General features: G+C 39.8%; 1 long non-coding RNA gene across 1 annotated transcript; it reads right to left on the bottom strand.

Annotated features, from left to right (window-relative positions):
- Nucleotides 1–17,109: 17,109 nt before the first annotated feature.
- On the bottom strand, nucleotides 17,110–23,248 carry LOC139148660 (uncharacterized). The gene is made up of 2 exons (XR_011555959.1): nucleotides 22,992–23,248; nucleotides 17,110–17,569 (listed from the first exon to the last, which is right to left on the bottom strand). It is a non-coding gene; the product is annotated as an uncharacterized lncRNA (long non-coding RNA).
- Nucleotides 23,249–23,380: the final 132 nt, after the last annotated feature.

The raw sequence follows: 23,380 nt of genomic DNA, 5'->3' as shown, positions 1-23,380 counted from the left end.
CTTTCAATAATATTGTATTACAGTGTCTGAAATGTACATAGCAAGTTACATCAATTTTGATCAAGTCAATTCAGATGAATATCCCTAAGTATGAAAATTCATTTAATATGCAAATTAGGAATTGGCTGAAGTAAAAATAGCGTCAATGACACTGTAGCTCCCATCCTGGACTATTTAGTGTTTGTTCTCTGGTCAGATATTTGAACATGTGTGAAAGGGATAAAGTGCATGAAGTGAAAATACTTAAATGAAATGTACTGGAGACAGTGAAATATGTTTAATGTAATCATTCAGAATATAAAATGGAAAAAATACAGAATTAGATATATCGAATACTGTGATACAACCATTAACTCAACAAGTCATTTACAATGACATAGTCCCCACTTGTAATAGGAGTACTAGTCTTGATGGGGCAGGAAAATGTGGTCATTAAGAAGTATCATTGGAGTGTATATGTTGAGATCTATGGGCACATAGGTCTATGTCGTTGTTCCCAATTTGAAACACATGAGGCATGTCTAAGTTACGGTTCTAAATCGGGAAAAAAGATCAGACCTCTAGCAGTATTGGCCAGCCAAGAAAGACATATGCGCATTATAAATGAGGTACAAGATGTGACATCTTAAGGTCTAATATCCTATCAAAATTGGAGGTATAGAACTTGTGGTTACTGAAATATGCATATATATGTATAATCAAGGTCAAAGGTCATCAAGGTCACATGACATTTTCAAAAAAAAATTATATTCCTAATTAATCCCTATATGCCAAAAAATCAGATCTCTAGCTCTATTCGCTTGCCCAGAATTAGATGTGTACATAATTAATGAGGTAAAGCGTGTGCTGTCATAAGGTCTCCCATCCTACTAAATACAAAGGACATAGCACTTGTGGTTACTTATTTATTGACATAAACATATATTTTAGGTAAAAGGTCATCGAGGTCACATGACATTTGGTCAAAAAATTTCTCTCCTATAGTTATCCCTATATACCAAAAATCAGACATCCAGCTCTATTGGCTCGCTCAGAATGAGATATGCGCATAATTATTGAGGTACAGTATGTGGCGTCATAACGTGTCCCATCATACCAAACATGAAGGGTGTAGCACTTGTGGTTACCGAGTTATGGACAAATATGTATATTGGAGGTCAAAGGTCACCGAGGTCACGTGACATTTTGTCAAAAAAATTGTATTGCTAAGTTATCCCTATATACCAAAAATCAGACCTCTAGCTCTATTGGCTCGCTCAAAATTTGATATGCGCATAATTAATGAGGTACAATATGTGGCGTCATAAGGTGTTTCATCATACCATACATGAAGGCTGTAGCACTTGTGGTTACTGAGTTATGGACAAATATGTATATTTGAGGTCAAAGGTCACCGAGGTCACGTGACATTTTGTCAAAAAAATTGTATTGCTAAGTTATCCCTATATACCAAAAATCAGACCTCTAGCTCTATTGGCTCGCTCAGAATTAGATATGCGCATAATTAGTGAGGTACAATATGTGGCGTCATAAGCTGTCCCATCATACCATACATGAAGGCTGTAGCACTTGTGGTTACTGAGTTATGGACAAATATGTATATTTGAGGTCAAAGGTCACCGAGGTCACGTGACATTTTGTCAAAAAAATTGTATTGCTAAGTTATCCCTATATACCAAAAATCAGACCTCTAGCTCTATTGGCTCGCTCAAAATTAGATATGCGCATAATTAATGAGGTACAATATGTGGCGTCATAAGGTGTTTCATCATACCATACATGAAGGCTGTAGCACTTGTGGTTACTGAGTTATGGACAAATATGTATATTTGAGGTCAAAGGTCACCGAGGTCACATGACATTTTGTCAAAAAAATTGTATTGCTAAGTTATCCCTATATACCAAAAATCAGACCTCTAGCTCTATTGGCTCGCTCAAAATTTGATATGCGCATAATTAATGAGGTACAATATGTGGCGTCATAAGGTGTTTCATCATACCATACATGAAGGCTGTAGCACTTGTGGTTACTGAGTTATGGACAAATATGTATATTTGAGGTCAAAGGTCACCGAGGTCACGTGACATTTTGTCAAAAAAATTGTATTGCTAAGTTATCCCTATATACCAAAAATCAGACCTCTAGCTCTATTGGCGCGCTAAAATTAGATATGCGCATAATTAATGAGGTGCAATATGTGCGTCATAATCTGTCCCATTATAAAAAAAAAAAAAATTTGTATTGCTAAGTTATCCCTATATACTTATTTTCACTTTGTTTAGTGTGATTAGATATTATTTTAGCTGAAAAAAGGGTCCAGGGAAAGTAAGGAAAATCCAGTATTCCACAGTGTAACAATTTGCTGAAAATATAAAATTTCTTTCAGTCTCTAGAATCCGAAACCGAATCCGAAACCGAATCCGAAACCGAGTCTAATTTCAGCATCGTCTAGCCAAGTGTAACGTAGGGATAGCGCCCTCAAACCACAGATACCGGCTTCCCATAGACTACCATGTATCCGAAAAATTAAAACTGTGATAACTTCATTAATATGCAAGCCACGCCAACCAAAACCTTTTCAGTTCTAGCCATTTGAATTCTGAAGATGTCTACCAAATTTGACTGAAATACGTTTCAGCCGTTTTTGAGAAAATGGACCAACAGACAGACAGACACACAGACACACAGACAGACATCGCTGCGACATATGCTCACGTGTGTGAACACGTGAGCAAAAATTGGGGTTACCATGCAATTTTTGTACCAGAGAAGCAAATTACCCAAGATTTGCGATATTTGAAATTCAAAACGGCCGCTGTCTCTATGAAGGAAAAATTCCGATTTTCGAAAAACTAAGCCGTTGAAAATTTTTCTTACACCAAGAGCTTCAAAATTAACCCCAACAAGTGGTATATCAGAAAAGAATTGTAAAACTTTGAGAATTCGAATATCTGTCCCCCGAGGCGCATTCTACCAAACGATGCTGTGTCTATCTCTCACCACATCATTTCCTCTAACAATTGGAAAACAAACTGATCTGTTGAAAACTATGTTGGTGTATTGCAAGAGTTTCAAAGGAAAAACAGTTGATGTAATATCTGAAAAATAAAAAGGCTGGTCGACGGTTTGGCGAAATAAGCTGAATTTATTTCTTAAGGCAAAAATAAAATTATAAATAGCTAAACTATACCCCTATCCATTATTGAATCCAATATTGCCACCACGGAAGACTTGTGCCGACGTCCTTCCAAACGTTGCTAAATTTGACACCTGGCTGGGTTTCAATTCCCGGGATGCTCCAACATTTTAAGAAGCGATAGCAGCTCTGAGAACACTGTGTTTTTACTACTGGAAATCAAATGTAAAGAAATTGTCCACGAATGTGACTTGCATAATGGCTTGGGCTCAAGATCTGAAACTGATTTCCATGGGCTATTTCAGGACTTCAGTGACACACACTTCCCGGCCAGACGAAAAATATTTGTCAGCTTGCAAACTGATTAAATCTTCAGGTGGCAAGAGCATTGAAACATTTAGGGAGTGATGTAAGAAGCGCCCTCTGTGGTGTATTTTTAGAAATCTATGCACCTTCATGTGATTTTGCAGTGCCTTTACAATCACATGATACAATCATCTTTTGACCTAAATCTGCATCATTTTATTCACGCATACTGAGAGTGACATTATCAGAATTTATCTTTCCTATATTCATTTTATGACATGAGGACTTGCCATTTTCAACAAGCAAATTAAAAGCAATATAGGCAGTGATTACGTATATTGATCATGGCGTGATATTTTCATTACATTCTTTAAGATTCATGGAAAAATTACAAATAAACACTTTAAAGATAACAATGTTCAAGTAACACTGCTCGTGACTCAATTTGAAACCTTTTCGCCTATACAGCATCCTTGCAGGATACATCCAACGTCCAGTTCCGAGGAACAAGTCATTGTAGCCATTATTAATACAAAAGTTGATCACTGTGTCGGTTAGCTTACTCGCAATCCCTAAATTTCTGTAGTCTCTGGCTACGCTCATCGTGAGAAGTTCTGCCTTCGTGGGGTCTTTGCTGTCCTCCCGAACACACACGGTGCCGACTACTTTCCCTCCGCATTCAACAACCCACATATGATTTCTTGGCTTGTCCATGTAGTAAGCCTGAATGTCTCGGAGGTCGCCTCCGAGTCGTTCGGATATGTAGTTGCGCAACAACAAGGAAGCGATGAGATACGGGGCCAACAGCAGCAACGATACCATGAACAGCGCCACCGATAACCCGTGCAGGAGCCATGAGAGGATGGGGACGGTAAAGATCACCAACAGATATGAAGTATTGCCAAAGTTGTTTCTGTATAAAGAACCAACGTATTCTGACACTCCAGTGCGGAATACTTGTTTTGCAGCGTTCCCGTCAGTATCACGGAAACTCCGGACCAAAATCTTCTCTGACGATCTTGTGTAAGTCTGGTTGCTCATAGTGGCGACTTATAGTTCCTGTGAGAGACGAATGTCGATAAATGGTATCAGTAAGGAGCCCGTGGAATTGATTTTGCCTGTCACCAGAGCACTCTCACAATTGCAGTGCCAGTAGCTGTAACTTTTGATGATGTTTTCACTATTGTTGCTTCTTATGGCAGTTGCAAGTTCTTGTCCTGTTCCCCGAAGCATGTTAAAATCCAACCAACTATTTAGCTTGTAAAAACGGAATCTATACGTGTAGAATGCAATGTTATTATTTACATTTGAATTCTTGTCCGTACTAGACTTCACTTGTCAACTATAACAGTGAGATAACACATGTACGGGTTGAGTTGACAAGCTAAATTATGAGTATCTCTACATGCCGTGGGAACTAGAACAAGAAACTGTAGTTGACACTGTAATTGGATCCAGACATGTCGTCTCAAATTTACACTGAATACAACGTTAAACTGTCCCTAGGCCTACTGCTTCTACGTCCGATACGTCTATGATTGTGGTGTACTTACGGGAAAGCGGGGATACAGAACGTGGGTGGACCTCAACAAATCTCTAAGACATCCATGTACCAAGATTACTCCTCCTGTCATTCCTGCAAACGGCCGGTGTTCTGCCAAGAACGTAGGCTGCCAACAACGGAGACACACTAACATCTGCGCATGCGCGAACTTTCGGGTGTCACCGTCGCTGGCAGAATAGAGCTGCCAACAATGTAGCCTGCCAACAACGGGGACAAGATTGGTCAACCCAACGCCCATGGAAATTTGCCTTTTAGTTTACAGCAAATCATTTACAGCTGATCATATTTCCACCCAAATTTGTATTTAATCATTTTCTATCGTCTGCTGACAGGACTTGGCTGGTTTATATTCTAATAATTATTTTTCGTAAGAGTTAGTTTAAGAAAGGTTGAGCGCCCATTGATTCAGTACACAGTTAACTTAGATTTCTTGTGTCCCCGCTGACTGAAAGGGGTGGAGGAGGAGAAAGGATCAGGAAGAATAGCTTCGCTTTACTTTTCCGTTTTGCGAACCCCATATTTTATGAAAGAAAATAGTTATGATTGTGTAGATGCATGTCACCGCTGTTGGCAGGTTACGTTGTTGGCAGGGTATCAGTGCAAACAACGTATCCTGCCAACAACGGGAACAAGACACGTAAACCCAACGCCCATAGAAATTTGCCTTATATTTCACAACAAATCGTTTACAGCTGATGATATGTCCCTAAAATTTGTATTTAATCATTTTGTATCGTCTGCTGACAGGACTTGGTTGTTTTGTATTGTAATAATTATTTTTCGTAAGAGTTAATTTAAGAAAGGTTGAACGCCCATTGATTCAGTACACAGTTAACTTAGATTTCGTGTGTCCCCGCTGACTGAAAGGGTTGGAGGAGGAGAAATGATCAGGATCAGGATATGATTGTGTAGATGCATGTCACCGTTGTTGGCAAGTTACGTTGTTGGCAGGGTATCAGTGCAAACAACGTCACCAGACTACCAACAACGGGGACAAGATTCGTCAACCCAACGACCATGGAAATTTGTCATACAAAGTGACACCACGAAAACCCACAGTGGCAAGGAGAAAATTCAAAGAAATTGAAACATAAAGTTCAACACTTTCGTTAGGATGTTCAGTGTGTTAATAAGGACTTAACACAATAAAACAATTGGCACATAACTACGGATATACAACCTATTCGCATTTTTTCCAGCGAAGTTTCTTCGTTGCATAATGTGTACTTTCAAAATTTCCGCACTAGGTCACATGTCTTTCTCTATCCAGTACTGGATAAACCGGATGTACACTGTCTAGGGCAAAGCACCACACATACATGTATTTGCAAACGGTATAAAAAGTGAAAATTTGTGATGGGAAATAACATCAACAACAGATAAAAATAGATTTAGTTTGCATATACAGGCCAGAGTTTCACAGAAAAATATGAAATCATTGTATTTAGGCGAAAAAGACACAAAGAGAGAAGTATTTATTGTTTATTATTTACTTGATAAAATCATTTTAAAAATTACTACATAATACCATAGACCCTCGAGAAAAACGTTTTTCTCGAGAGTCTATGATAATACATGTTGCTTTCACCCATCTGTGATTTTACTAGTTTGTCATAAATACGAGACTGGAAATCATGGCAATGCGCAGTGGCTCACTGATACTGACCATCTAGCTAACCATTATGAATTGATTTCCGCCAGTACTTTGAAAAGGAGGTACAGGAAAAAACGTTTTGACTGGCATGTGTTCAGGTGGTTGCATGCCAATATTGTAGGTTGGGTAAGTCGTAATAACGTTGACTAACTATCAACAGTGTTAAAATGTTGACTTTCGGCCGCAATTGTTGATATTCAATAGGTTCCTTGAATGTTGTTGTACAGGTGGTGGGGAGTAACGTGTAAACTCGTTCTATGGTGCACGTCACAATCCAACAGATAACCGTGACATCAAAATTCAGCCTGAAAAAGGCAGAAAAACTATGGGAAATATGCTTGTAGTAGGGTTGTAGACTCATAACTAGTAAGTTGACTACTACTATTGAATGAGTCTGATGACAAGATTGTGTGAAAGTTTATCAGACATCTGGTGATCAAGTGTTAAGAAAGAATACAAGTGATAGCGACAAAAAGTGAAAGTGTCTCCTGCAACATGACAGACCTTATGGGTTAATTTCATGACTTCCAGGTGCCCTACACCCTGCTATTGTTGTGCTGTGGTGTCATACAACATTCAAAATACAATAATTTCGCACAACATTAGTTATTCCCTACATTGATGAAAGTGTTGGCTGTCATTTTTTGTAACATGGTTTACAGACATCAGGCGCGTTAAGTTGAAAAAAAACCTGAACAAAATAAAATGCGTGTATCCGCATTTTCATGGTCACTAGAATTACAGCCCGGATATCTCGTAATATTTTTTGAAATCCGTGAATGGTAAGTTGCAACTCAACGATTATTCTTCACGGTCACAATGTTGATCATTTTACAATTATTTCAAAAATTTAATGGCCAATAACAAATTCGATTATAATGGTTAATTTTTTCCAAGTGACGGAATATCAGAACGCGATTTCATTGCAATTATCGTTGCGACCGAAGTACAGCAAACGCGGGTCAGCAGCCGCAAACCACACATTGCGTTGCCGCTCAGGCTCTCGTGAACTAAAAAAATTTCGGACCGCACCTCCGGTCATTATTTGAAAGTGGTTTTCTCTATTGAAAATATTAAATTTGACTAGAAACCTTATATTCCGTAGCAACATAAACAAACTTTAGCGATGTGTCTGCGTATAAGACGATGCGTCCGTTGTTAAGCGACGTCAGCATCCGTTAATTTTCGTCTCTTGCTCTTTGAATTTTGAAGAAATAATTTTTGTGAATTGTCCTGAACGCAGATAAATATCCAGTCTGAGGTAGTAGCAAGAAAGTCAATGAATAGATGATCCAAATTTTACGTGAGCAGCAATCAATTTTTGTAGGAATCAATCGCAAATTTTTGCCAAAGCGTTCGTGTATTGGCCGAGTAGGTAAACAGGCAGATAGGGCAGCCTAACTAGAATACCGTGCAACTAGGCAGACGTGTAAAAATGGACACCATCATTCTCCATTACCGACGTCACCAATGAATATACCAAAAAATCTTACCAATCTATAAGTGTTATATTGGTAAAAGTTGGTTACGTTTCTCGGTAAATCTTTTATGATCCAAAAATCTCGTGGTCCGTTCGACACCCATTCGTGTGATTTTTTCCAATATCGCCGCCGTTTTGGTTGTCTACGTGACGTCAAGATCTCGTAAGATTAATCGTGTGATTAGCAAATTTTTCGCGGGATGTAAAACTTTGTAAGTTTCTTTTAAAAAAGTAGCTGTTATTTATCTAACTGAAGTGATTTCCCATTATTTGTTGTAAAATTAAAAGTGTCTGTAAACATGTATTCACAAGCAGCGCAGACTTCATGCACTTCAAGTTCTAACTTCTATGCCCGACGATGGGGCCCGGGTGGGAGAACGCTTATTAAACCAGGTCAATTTTTCTTACTTAGGATGACACTAATACTGTAAGCATAACCAAAACGGGGAGCAACATTTACCCGTACCGTACTATGGTCTTCAGCCAGGCCTGGCACGGCACTTATGTGCCTGCATCAGTGCATGGGGGTAACTTAGTCTGAATAGGAGTGACGTCATCTTATACGCATGCGTAGATGTTAATGTGTCTCCGTAGTTGGCAGTCTATGTTTTTTGGCAGATCACCGGCAAGTTAATGCTACAATTATAGCTTTGCGTACTGATTTATTTTCCCGACGGTTGAGCATGGTAAATTCTGGCCGGCTGTGTTCAAACTGGGTAAAATTGGAGACTTTTAGGCTACACTATTTCTGATTTGCAAACACGAAAGATTTATAGTTTGAGGCCGCTTGTGTCGCAACATACAAAATTAAGTCATTGTTTTGGTGTTTCAGCTGGTTGAATGCGTTCTCCCCAGTTCAAAAGGTGTAGTAACATAGGAAAAGCGGCAACTAAAACGTATCAGGACCACTTTATAGGAGCGTCCACACGTATTTTGACCGGAGACGTTTCAGAAGCATTTCAATGGACCGTGTGTGAACAGCCTATCTGTTTGAGTTGTTAATTCAAACTTTTCAAAAATAGAGGTGGTCATTACATTGTCATAATATAAAGTATGAAGGCAAGAGGTGAGGCTACGTAGTAATACGGCACCAACAGGTGTACAGTGTGGAACTTGACCAGGTTTATTGACTGTGGTGCCGTGCGGGAACGGCCTATCTCGGCCGAGCCTAGGCCTCCGTGAGAGATGGGGCTCTGTGTAAAACAGAATCTCGAGTGAATCCGCCAGCCCTCTAATCACGAAAGTAACCTCAATTTATACATTTACAGTTCTCTGTCGGCTCAATCTCTTAGAAAGTACAATAAATATAACTTTGAGTTCTACCGACTTTTGAAAAGAAACAATGTACAAGTTATCAGTTTGCCAACATAACACTATTGTTTAAGATCCAAGCCATGAAGTATAGGATAAAGCCCGAGTATGAGGGCTCTTCTGGTATTTAAAAACTATCTACTGTTGATTGACCAATCAGAGTGCTCAATTCAGGGTGTTGTATCTACTCGTAAAGCCTTGGTCACCAAATTCCAGATACGAATGACAGCGCCATAGTAAAGTACTGTCCAATCAAAAGTGAACATGTCATATTCTGTAGACATCTGGTACGTTTTAATATTCAAATTTGGTAACACAGCGGAAACCAGCTGCAACACAAAATCTGCTGTGGTACAAACATAAACTAATGTGCCCTAGGGCATTTAAACTAATGTGCCCTAGGGCATTTATAGGATGTTCCATTACATTGGAAGGCAATTTCACAAATAAAAGTTAAATTCATATCCTAAACATGTTACATTGACAAAGGCGACGGTTGACGTAAACACATTGAAAACGAAAATATATCAATTAGGGGCGATAGTTTTTAAGTCGGATAAAACCCTCGTACTCGGGCTCTTCTGGTATATAAAGTCCAACCCTACGATAAAATGTCTCGGCCTGCGGCCTCGACATTTTATCGTTGGGTTGGACTTTATATACCAGAAGAGCCCTCGTACTCGGGCTTTGTCCTATACATAAAGTCCAACCCAACGATAAAATGTCGAGGCCGCAGGCCGAGACATTTTATCGTAGGGTTGGACTTTATATACCAGAAGAGCCCGAGTACGAGGGTTTTATCCGACTTAAAAACTATCGCCCCGTAACTGATATATTTTCGTTTTCAATGTGTTTACGTCAACCGTCCCCTTTGTCAATGTAACATGTTTAGGATATGAATTAAAACTTTTATTTGTGAAATAGCCTTCCAATGTAATGGAACATCCTATAAATGCCCTAGGGCACATTAGTTTAAATGCCCTAGGGCACATTAGTTTATGTTTGTACCACAGCAGATTTTGTGTTGCAGCTGGTTTCCGCTGTGTTACCAAATTTGAATATTAAAACGTACCAGATGTCTACAGAATATGACATGTTCACTTTTGATTGGACAGTACTTTACTATGGCGCTGTCATTCGTTTCTGGAATTTGGTGACCAAGGCTTTACGAGTAGATAAAACACCCTAAATTGAGCACTCTGATTGGTCAATCAACAGTAGATAGTTTTTAAAGTATGAAAAGAACCCTTCCAGCGTCTTTCTATTGTCCAACTTTGTACACAAGGGCATCTATGAATAATCATAAGAATTCATACTATACGGGTTCCTGAATGGCGCCACCATTTAATTAGAACAAAGAATTGTGAAAATGTATCTTCGCGCCAATTTTGAAAGATATGCGGGACATAATCTCACGCAAATGCAATTGAGAAAATTATAGAAATATGACAACATCGTGAAAGGATGATTTGCCGCAGGAAATCCGCAAAGATTGAAAAGAAATATGTAGCCTTGCTCTTTGTGCAAGAAACAAATATCACCTCGGGCTTTTACTGGGGAAAATATGTATACTTCGTAAAATCGAGGAAAACTGTCACCTGGTGGGAAAGGAAGGCTAAATGTGATAGATAATGAACGAGTTTGGTCGATTATGCGTTATAACACGAGGGGGCGTAGCCCCCGAGTGTTATAACGCATAATCGACCAAACTCGTTCATTATCTCACTTATCACACGGCCTTGACAATAGACAGTCGAATTTTATTCTAATTTCCTTGGCAGGGGATGAAACTGACAATAGACAGCCGAATTTCATTCTAATTTTCTTGCCAGGTGATAACCTTGAACTGTTTATATTTCGGTTTTTGTCTACAAGCATTCAGTTGTACAAATATACACTGAATACGTGACGCTGAAATCCGTCGGCTGACTCGCAGCGTGTTTGCAAGGTTATATCTGATTGGTCGATTGTCACTATTCACAGCAACTTAGGGAGTTTTATTTGTATTATTTAATTGTAACGGTAAGATTCTGCCAACCAATTGGATAACAGCTTCGAAATCGCTGCAAGTCGCCCCAAATCCGTACGTAGTCATGGACGACGTAACGTCTTTTGATCTTGGTTTTCAGTGGGATGAAGTTTCACTGACGCAACTGGATGCGATACCAACTCAGGAGTTATGTCATGTGAGTGGACAGATCAATGAAAAACGATTTTCGACTCCCTTGACGGAATCGCAATTTAAGCAAACTCTGAATGAAAGAATACCGCTGCGAACCAGGCACGCCAACAGTTGGGTCAGTGTCACTCTATAATGAATGGGCCATGTGGGGAAAATTCAACCTCATACTGTCACAGACCAGAATTGGCCGATACCTGCTTTGGAAATTGGCTCCTTGAAATCCCTCGATTACTGGTTCGCAAGATTTATCTACGAAATCAAACGAAAGGATGGTAAACCATATTCCCCCAATACATTGACAAATATAGCTGCAGGATTGCAACGCTATTTAGTCGACGTCTGTGATCGTAGAGACGTGCATTTGTTTAAAAAGGACGATGGGACCTTCAAAACATTTCAACATGCACTCGAAAAACGTAAAAAAGAGCTTATCGCTGAGGGTGTAGGCATCGCCGTGAAAAAGACAGATCCTGTGACCGAGAAGGATGAGGAGAGATTGTGGGAACGCGGTGTGTTCAATTCTGACACAGCAAGATGTTTGTCATACATAGTTTACTTTTATAACTGTAAAATGTTCGGACTAAGAGCTATGGATGAACATACCAACCTCGAGGCCAACCAGTTTCACACAGGATTTGATGAAAACGGGCGAAAATTTGTACAGTATGAAGGACGCCTGTCTAAGACTTGCACTGGAAACATTGATTGCAAAGCAAAACCAAAGGTAATCAGACAATATTCTGATCCTTCGAATGAGCGGTGTGTTGTGTCAATTTATGAACAATATCTTGCCCTCATTGGTTTTTCTGGCCGGTTTTATCGCAGACCAATGCCAAATCGAGATAATGGGACTATAATATTTTCACAGCAAGCGGTTGGTGTTAATACACTCAGGAAGTACTTAATGTAAATTGAAAGGATATGTACAGGCATGCCGGTATTGACTACGAAGCTGAAAACAGAAACATCACAAATCACAGCGGTAAAGTTACATGTTGTACCAGATTATATGACAAGGGATTTGATGAACAATCAATAACAGGAAGAAGCGGTCATCGCTAGCGCTCGACTGCAGTGAGGAGCTATAAACGGCCGTCCGAAGACTTGTTACAAAACATATCCAATGCTCTGCAGCCCCCAAACCTAAACAAGAAAAAGTGTGTTCGGAAACAGAAAACAAGAAACCTGAAGACAAGCCTTCAACTCATGATCGAGTCTTACACATTGTTGTTCCTGACGGAATTGACTCTGTCTGCTTAGAGCGATCAGGAAAGAAAATGACAATTACATTTGATTTCTAAAGACTTACATTTGTGCTCTGTAAATTGCAAGTTTGTGTTGGAAGAAAATTGAACCAGTTTTGCAAGTGTGCGTTGGAATAAAATTGACCTTGTTCATTGCTGAAAACTGTGTTATCTTTGCATACCATCTTGTCAGGTGGTTTGTTCATGTCGACCAATCAGAGACAAAGAATCGTGCCGTGGATTATGGCCATAATGCACTAGTGAAGAGTGGGTTATGGCTTATAATCCACGGCAATACTGGTCTCTGATTGGTTGACAGGGTCTGGCCGTGTGATAAGTGGGTTTATCATCCTTGCCAACCCCCAACCCCCATTCAATAGTCCGTCTGACGTCTACTGATCAGTATTACCTTCTCTTTACGACTTAGATACAAGCTGGCTCCTCGGTAAGTAGGTTAAAGACAACAGCGGCAGGTTAATGATATCTCGAGTTTAGCTCTGCATGGCAGGGCTGTGTGTTACCGGCGTTATACAGCCTCCAACCACATGTGGTGGGAGGCCGTGTAACGCCGGTAACACCACATGTAGTGAGAGGCCGTGTAACGCCGGTAACACACAGCCCTGCCATGCAGAGCTATCTCGAGTTGAGCTTACGTATAAAATCAAAAAGGTCTCACAAGTGAAACCGTGCTTTGAAAGACTATCAGTGGAACGGAAACAATAGATTTACTATGCCTAATGGTATATATCAAGCAAAATACTCTGTATTTTTAATAGATCCATTCAGCTGGCGAACCCACACTTTATAACTGCCGCTGGTATGTGACCGTAGGCAGCCATCGATATTTATGGCCTAGGGGGTCGGAGGAAGGTGATGCAGGTCACTCAAAAAATTGAAACCTACAAGGGGGTTGCTCAAAATGTGAAGAGAAAGAAGGGAGGTTACTCAATTTTGGGTGCAAAATAAATTGAAACACCTATCAGATTGTACCATTTCACACATCAATTTCTCATAATTTTAAATGCGAGAGGGGAGACATCCCCTCTCGTACTCCCCCCCCCCTTGCGGTGTTCTAACAGTTTTTGAAAACACCTCTCTCATAGCGCCAGATTGCACCATTGGACACATCACTTTCTCAAAAATTTCCATGTAAGAGAGGGGACACCCCCTCTGACACTTCCGCTGAAGCCTTTCGCTGGTTCTCTCCCTGTACTTCCATATTCTGCCCTGTCAGATATCTCAGTGAAAACCCTGTTATGATACCCATCCAAATTTAACAAGACTATATGTTTGGATACTGGTTATAGGGTGAGCTTTATATATTTTGAATTCCATTTTGTTGGTTTCACCTTTTTCAACTGTCATGAGATAACAGATGATAATCTAGCAGGGTACACCAGGATTTGAAAAATCTTTACTACTGCTGTATTTTTGTAAATTTTACAAATAAATGTATTGATATTTAACTTTCCTGTGTGGGGTCAGTCAAAATTTCTATGTTGGTGAGGGGGGGTGTAGAGCAGTAATTTGTAATACTTTCGTAATTTGTAATACTGCAGTAAATTGTAATGAACTTTGGAGTAATTTGTAATACTGCAGTTAATTGTAATGAACTTTGGAGTAATTTGTAATAATTGAACTAGCGCAATTTGTAATAAAATTTGGAGTAATTTGTAATAACAATCACTGCAGTGATTTGTAATAAAATTTGGAGTAAATTGTAATGAAGATTTTTTGATGAATCAATTTCTAATTTGAATGGTGGTACTAGTCGGTGAGCAGACGCTGATTACATATCCTTTTATTTCGAGCAAACATGTTTTCTTTTAATCATGTTTTAGCGCAGTTTTAACACATAAAAGGCATAGATGGATTTTCAGGTAACAGACGGCCTTCTATCTATCTATCTACGGTCGAGGGCACCATGCCACCCTTCCCTGAAAACCGAAACTTTTGAATAGCTTGAGCGGGGCTATAGCACACTAAAGTTTCGTTCGAAAGAATCAAGGAGTTTATAAGTTATGTTTTATACCTGGAGCGATAGTAGCTGACTCCTTTCCAGACTTATAATTCTTTCACTTTCGAGGCGCATACTACCTTAAAATCCTAACTCGCAACGATCATATTTCAAGTTATGTTGGTCAATAGCATTTTTTCTTCGTTTCTCCGAACAAGAATTGTTTCTGAAAACGATCCCTGACATGCTTGACAGGAAAAACTTAGTGAAGTATCAGAGTTTTTGACGATTTCGTATTTCAACACCGAGATATGAATTATAATGTCATTCGTTCACAATTTGACATACGGTATTGTACAAATTCAGAGATTGTTCATACAATATCTTCGGATATAGAAAGAAATTGGTTAAGTCATCAATAACCATGCGAGGCCGTTCTCTTGGAGATGGAAATGCATAACACCATGATAAGGTCTTTTGACAGTTGCACAGAATGTACAGTAGTTTATGTGTGGTTCAGCATCACACCGTTACCAACAGAATAATTTTGTGATGGAGAGGGACCTTGAATCCGGTGATTATGTTAAAGGTATTGGTGTAGGTTGCAATATAAGTAAGTGAAAAAAACTTTCGTAACTACAAATTGTTGCGCATTGCATAAAGTTTTTACCCCGGCCTCACCCATTCCGGTCCAACGGGATGCACTTTTATCCACGAGGGTGTCAGTGATTGTCAGTTTTGTTTTTTTTTATCCGCCAGCCGCGCGGGCCTTGTCCCCATGTTCCGTGTATACACTGTTTTTAGTCCCACTCACGTTGATTATCTACCTGTTTTGAAAAAAATAGACACAAAGTTGCTGCATTTAGCATTCTTGAAATAAATTTCCATAATTAGTGAATGAAGAATTACGACATGTCATTCAATAGTCGTGAAAAACTTCTTGGAAAATCCTTCCAGCCCCTCCATGCATATTTATAAGGTCTGACGTCATTATTTATTTAATCCAAACCCTACAAGATTCACAAGGCTGTGGGCCATTGCGTTCACCCCACGATCTACGTTTCAGCCTGCTTGCTTCAATTTGCTTTCAATTTACATGTATTTTATTTTTACGCTGATATTTATATGCCCACAGACTGGGGACAAGTCTACGTTATACCCTCCAATCTGTGATTTTTTATTCTATAGTCTGTACCCGTTACCGAAGAGAGGATCCCTTAACACGATTCAGCGGGTCGTTACCTTCCCAGAGACTCACACTGACACAGAACCCAGAATAGAGAAAAATACCTGTGGGAATAGAAAGGACCAATCTCCAGACGTTCTTCGGCCAAACCCAGGTGATGTAATCATGCGCGTGGCCTCCACATAACTAGTGCAGTCTAGTATAATCGCTCAATGTGCAAACCACACGCTGTACAGTTTTTCATTTTCTTCGCCAAGGTTTCAACTGAATGAAGGTAACATCGATTCACGACTGAAAACTGAATATTGGTAGTCAGCTATAGGTCTCGTTACACTTCGGGACATTCGAGGGTGGGAAGAAGCTCTTTCTCCACGGCCTGGAGAAGCAGTACCTCTTTGAATAATTCTCTAGAGCGCAACCTGTGGAGGAAGTATTGCTACGACCATTTTCGAATGGCAATGCCGTGATAGCCGCTGACATTATTAGGCTAAAAGCAGACAGAATCTGCGACCCCGATGTTGATGTTAACACTGAAAGTTGGATAAATTATCATTTGAAATGTTTGGCAGTCAACTACACTCGAAAGAGAGTTTAGTCTATCTTTAAAAACGTTAACACACACTAAGAGTTGGCAAAAAAAATCAGATTTGCATGACACAAATAACGCCCTTATACAAGAATTGTGATTCACTGAGTTTTGATGGCTCGGGTTATAGTATTGTCAGTTTTCAAGCTTTTCTATGTTATGCCTATCATTAAGGTAATACACGCCTCGAAACTGAAAATTTGCTCACACTTTCCTCAAGCAACACTTCAACCATACTCTTTCATAATAAATGGTGAAAATCAGAGATTATAGAGCCAATTCTTTTGATGAGAGAAACAAAATATATACAATTCCCCGATGTTTAAAATTCAGAGTTAGCAGTGTTAGCTTTATGAGGATAATTTATGAGGACGATTAAACTTTGGTCCTACATGTTTCTCACTACAAATGAGTCGAAATGCTCTTGGAGAATTTATGTAGTTAAGCTTTTTATTCAACGTAACGTAACTTAAAAGTGACAGTTGTTGAAGGAATAAATCAGTTTTGTTAGGTATTCCAGTCTTTTATTGTAAATCATCGATTACTTTTGATGGGATTAATGATACGTAATATTCCAAAATATACTACCAATTTTTGTAATTTTACACAGCTAAAACGACATTTTAAAATCATTTTGCTAGTAAATACACGTGATTGACTGTATCAATAGTTTTCAGTTTGTGTTTATACTTCTCTGCCAAGGATCCTTTGACTCTGTTTGCGATTGACAGTATTAATTCTCTAACTGCTGTTGAAAATGTCAGCATGTATATAGTAAACGCCATTAATCTTTTTGAAGACGACGACAGAATTCCCACTTCCACCATCGGAGCCATCTTCCATGGTCATCGTGTAGCCGCCAATTTCGTATCCATATTCTCCCTTAGTAACGACCTCGTCTGTGCGTAATTCTATTTTGGCAACTCCCTTTGCCTTCATCCCTGCCAAGACGTCTTGAACAGCTAAGAAAAATAACCCCGAAAAATACACTTTCACGGACGAAATCTAGATACATACATTGGTTCACATGGCTGTCGCGAGTCATTGTAAAATAATACAGAGGCGGAAACACATCTGTACGTGACAATAATGTCACCTTAACACGCTAAAACATAAATAAAGTCCGCAAGATTCATGCCATTGAAACAGAACTTTATTAAGCCAGAGCTGCAATTTTCTTCCTATACACAACAAGTCATTGACAATGACATTGTCCCCACTTGAAATAGGGGAGTATTAGTCTTGATGGGGCAGGTAAATGTGGTCTTTAAGAAGTATCACTGGAGTGCATATGTTAAGATCTATGGGCACATAGGTCTATGTTGTTTTACCCAATTTGAAACACATGAGGCATGTCTAAGTTATGGTTCTAAATCGGGAAAATAGATCAGACCTCTAGCTCTATTGGCCAGCCAAGAAATACATATGTGGATAATAAATGATGTTCAAGATGTGACATCTTAAGGTCTAATATCCTTTAAAATTGGAGGGTATAGAACTTGTTGTTACTGAGTTATGCATATATATGTATAATCAAGGTAAAAAGTCATCGGGGTCACGTAACATTTTGAAAAAAAATATATTGCTAATTAATCCCTATATGCCAAAAATCAGACATCTAGCTCTTTTCGCTTTCCCAGAATTAGATATGTGCATAATCAATGAGGTAAAGCGTGTGTTGTCATAAGGTCGCCCATCCTACTTAATATAAAGGACATAGCACTTGTGGTTACTTATTTATTGACAAAAAAGTATATTTTAGGTAAAAGGTCATAGAGGTCACATGACATTTGATCAAAAAATTTCTATTCTATAGTTATCCCTATATACGAAAAATCAGACCTCTAGCTCTATTGGCTTGCTCAAAATTAGATATGCGTATAATTAATGAGGTACAATATGTAGCGTCATAAGGTGTCCCATCATACCATACATGAAGGGTGTAGCACTTGTGGTTACTGAGTTATGGACAAATATGTATATTTGAGGTCAAAGGTCACTGAGGTCACATGACAATTTGTCAAAAAAAATTGTATTGCTAAGTTATCCCTATATACCAAAAATCAGACCTCTAGCTCTATTGGCTTGCTCAAAATTAGATATGCGCATAATTAATGAGGTACAATATGTGGCGTCATAAGGTGTCCCATCACAGCTTGAGCGGACGTATAGAAATTTGCATAATTCAATAGGCTGCAGAGCCTCGTTCTGAATGTAAACAAGCAATATGCCGGAATACACGTCGTTCGAGCGACTTGGTCGTGAAAATGGGCTCGAAAGCTCACAAATATGATTATTTAATGCGAAATTGAACATGCTATGAGGTAATGTACACTTTTGAGAGTAATTTCATCGTATCTATGTATGATAGAAATAAATACTAATGATAATTGACAACTGAATTCGTACGTTGCCATGATGGTTTATACCTCTCAGCTGTGTGCTATTTTTAGACTGTGACCCGAAACACACTGATACAGGTCTTGAACAAAATAATACTTGTTGTGTCAAACCACTTGCTATTGAACAACGCTTGTGACAAGTTTCGTGAATTTCTTACAGTGCGTCTATATTTGCGGCATGATTTCACGATGCCATGTATGCGCTGTTACCGTACAAGGCCGATCGTACAGCCCAGTGTACGCGTACAGCGTATGTAACGCTATGGCACTGCCTTTACGCTATCGGACTTCAGTAAACATTGACAAGTTGAAACATGGTAACTGGACAGTGATATACTACCCGTTACCAGTGAAAAGGAAAACTGTGACAAATCACGGTCACTAAAATCCACTCTTACAACGATATTATTATCTTGAAAGGCTGAGGGGTCAGTAAAATCAGACGTGGGAATGTCCGACCACCACATCCTGCATCGACTCCAAACAGACAGACACTGACAGTTGACAATGACCGAATACAAGAGAAGTCGGCCAGTACAGTATGCACCCAATTAGAATATGTGCTCCATATTAGTGTTTCTTCTTTTGAAGTCTCACTTAAGTTATATACGAAAGCGATCTAAATGTCATTCATAAGATGAGCGTAATGTTTGCAAACTTCACAGATCACAGTTCAATGCACGTGTTATATACACACATTGGGTAAAATGAAAGATGGCGGTGTATCGCGATCGTGGTACTACTACTAGCGAGTTTTGCAGTCTTCGTCATAGTTACACTTGAAGTTCGTTAAAAAGTCATAGGAGATGGTGAGGCAACTTAGTTAAGAGTCATCAAGCCATGAATTTTACCGAAGAAATGGCATAATGTTTGCCTGAACTTTAATACGGTACGCGCGCGATCTGCAGAAACACGGAGGCAGACCGTACATGTTTTGCAGGGTGGACGTGGGAGCTCTTCGACTTTGAGTTGTTTTCTGAATGTTCGTAGTAGTATTAAACCGACAAAATATAAACAAAAAACTATGGTAGTAAAAAGTTAAAATTGTTTGGCATATTCAACTGTGAAGAGAATGCGTATGCAATAATATTGCTTTGTTGCGAGTGGCAGACTTCTCCTGGCCGAGTCCCACTGGCCGAGTTGGTCGGCGCTGGCGATGGCCGAGTTCGCAACTGCCCGACTTCTCCGGTTACCCAATGGAATATCGGTAGCCAATGCCTACGAGGACTACCGCGAAATAGATAGTAACCCAAGCATCAAATATAAATATAACATAAGTTGGATCGACAACAGTAAAATATGTGATATTGTTGCAATCTTTGGGCCTAAACAATTTGTAAACGTGAGCAAGGCGTCAGCGGAGAGCAACACGGTTCCTCACTCTAAGCGGCCATCTTGTCTTCTGATGGCGGGACGGTGTACGACCTACGAGGCCAAAGCAGTGATTTGCAGGGCATGAACAAGAATAAAACTAAGTTAGGGGGCTTAAATAATGATTAGACTGTCTATGTAAAAATATTCACAAGAATCAGCTGGGCATGTAGTTGCGGCAGCCCGAAAGTAGGCCTATGTTTAGCGAGCCATAGATCGACAATACACACATAGCACCAAAAGTAAGCCGTAGAAGTCGATAAAAATTCATAGGCACAAACTTGACTGCTTTATATGACCATAGAAATGTCTCTGACATCGTTTGTTGGGAAAAAATGGGCTGAAATTGCCCCCCAAAAAACAGGAAAAATTAGTCTGGTTCCCTGACCCATTTCCCCGGTAGAGGGCGTGGGGAAATATAGGGTCAGGTACCGGGTAGCCATCTTGAACAGAATTTTGTTCAAGATGGCGGAGGTTAGTCACCTGACAGAACATGCTACAACAAATATGGCTGCTTCTATGAAAACGCCGGTCAAAATTCGACTGGATCAGAATTATGTTCGAACACTGGTATCCGAACCAAAAACATTGGCACACGAGACGGGAAACATAAACTGAAAGGATTAATCCAGAAGTACGGGGAAATAGAGGTGATTGAAGGCTGGCTGTGATATCGCAGCAGTACTTATGCGAACGCGCTAGGGTCATTGAGGTCATCGCCGACTGTGGCGTGACCCCAATGACCTGAGCATGTTCGATACCGCCACAAGTACTGCTGCGATATCACAGCTAATTGAAAGCAAACTTTGTTGGAACTGTGAACGACGATTGATTTTGATGGATAGAATGGTGTCCGAATTTCATGAAAAATGCAGGCATCATGTCGACGTTCTAAAAGTATCAAGAGGTGTGCTAAATCACAGTGGCTAAATCATGGAGGTGAAAAGTCTTACTTTCTACCTCCACGGCTTTGTGGTACAAACAAGAAGTTGGTGTCAAGTGAGCCTGAAAGTGCGAAACCCAAGAAACATGAGAAAAAGTTACAAGTGTTACTTTTATCCAATCACAGCTTGTTTTATTTTAACCCAATAGCATCCATGTTTACATTAGCCGGTACCTGACCCTATATTTCCCCACGCCCTCTACCGGGGAAATGGGTCAGGGAACCAGACTAAGGAAAAATCACACTAACGGTCAAGTAGAACAGCGCCCTCATCACTTCCATTTGAACGAAGTTCTAATATAAATATGCAAATAGGGGTATCTCCGCTCAAGCTGATCATACCATTTATGAAGGTTGTAGCACTTGTGGTTACTGAGTCATGGACAAATATGTATATTTGAGGTGAAAGGTCACCGAGGTCACGTGACTTTTTGTCAAAAAAAATTGTATTGCTAAGTTATCCCTATATACCAAAAATCAGACCTCCAGCTCTATTGGCTTGCTCAAAAATAGATATGCACATAATTAATGAGGTACAATATGTGGCGTCATAAGGTGTCCCATCATACCATATATGAAGGGTGTAGCACTTGTGGTTACTGAGTTATGGACAAATATGTATATTTGAGGTCAAAGGTCACCGAGGTCACTTGACATTTTGTCAAAATATCTGAGATATCACGTGAATGGAGGGACATGAACCAATCCATAAGCCCCCTGGACTTCATCCTTGGGGCTAAAAACTGTGTCAACGCATCCTTTTTGCTATATGAATACGATGAGAAACTAAATTTTTATTTTACTTGGCCTTATACATGGGATTCTATGCAGAGCTGACTTATACATGGGAGTCTAAGGACTGCCTTATACATGGGAGTCTATGGACTGCCTTATACATGGGAGTCTATGGACTGCCTTATACATGGGAGTCTATGGACTGCCTTATACATGGGAGTCTATGGACAGCTGCCTTATACATGAGAGTCTATGGAGGTGGAAACTAAAAAGTCCTCTAACACGGCCAAATTTGATCGCATTGTGAAACAAATCGACGTGCATCTGTATGGAGTAGGATACTATCCTTGTGCAAAGTTTGAAAGAAATTGACCAGGGCAAGTCTGAGATATCTGCGTGAACGGAAGGACGGACGGACGCACGGACGGACATGACCCAATCTATAAGTCTCCCCGGACTTCGTCCGTGGGGACTAATGAAAGAGTTCGCTGTTTATATCTAAAATTCAAAGTCTCCGAACTTAAGGCTGATTTGGAATAATCATGATTTTTATACAACAGCCTAGCATGGTGCTGAACACTGACTGCAGGCAATAATGTGCTGAAACAAACTGCCACTGTCAGCACTGTTTACTGACTGAAAGGTGTTGTGACAGGCGTGTATGTTATATGTAACAGTATGATCGCAGACTGAGTCGCGTCTTGTCAGAGGGCGCATTCCAGTGGTTAATGTGTAACATCGTGCAAGATAGCATGTCTAAAGAACGTACGTGCCAAGGAAGCAAGCGTTTTATCTAAACCTGAGATAGATTTGCTATCGTGTTTCTTGGACTTTTTGAAGATTTGCCTTGTGCTAACACCTTAGTTTCATTACCGTACATTTCATAGAATACAAAGTGAGACAAGCTTGATTTCGAAACTGGGTTTCGCTTACCTTTGCGACCTCTCTGGACGTCCATTCCAGGAGGCATCATGGTACAATCCTCGGTGTAAAGTTCGGAGAGTGACTTCAAATCGCCAGATTCATAAAATTTCATGAATGCGGCGTTGCTATCCACTTTGCCCTCGGTCATGTTGGCATTGAATTTGCAGCAAGTCAGTAGTGTGGTTGTTCGGAACCCAGCGGCTGGCTGTCACACGTAGTTGCAAGGTAAATCACGATACGTTCCGCTGTTGATACGCCCTCTATGATTTTATGTGATGGTGCGTGCGGTGTGTAGAGTTCAGGCGTACCATCACCTTATACCAATAGGGTCTGATACAATTAAATGTAGAACGCCTATCATGGTGCTTTAGCGTCGACTTCAGACCTACAAACTGTAA

This window comes from Ptychodera flava, chromosome 13 (assembly GCF_041260155.1).
Source record: "Ptychodera flava strain L36383 chromosome 13, AS_Pfla_20210202, whole genome shotgun sequence".
Taxonomy (NCBI): Eukaryota; Metazoa; Hemichordata; class Enteropneusta; family Ptychoderidae; genus Ptychodera; species Ptychodera flava.
The sequence above is the reverse complement of the archived record's forward strand: the minus strand, read 5'-3'. Positions and strand labels throughout refer to the sequence as shown.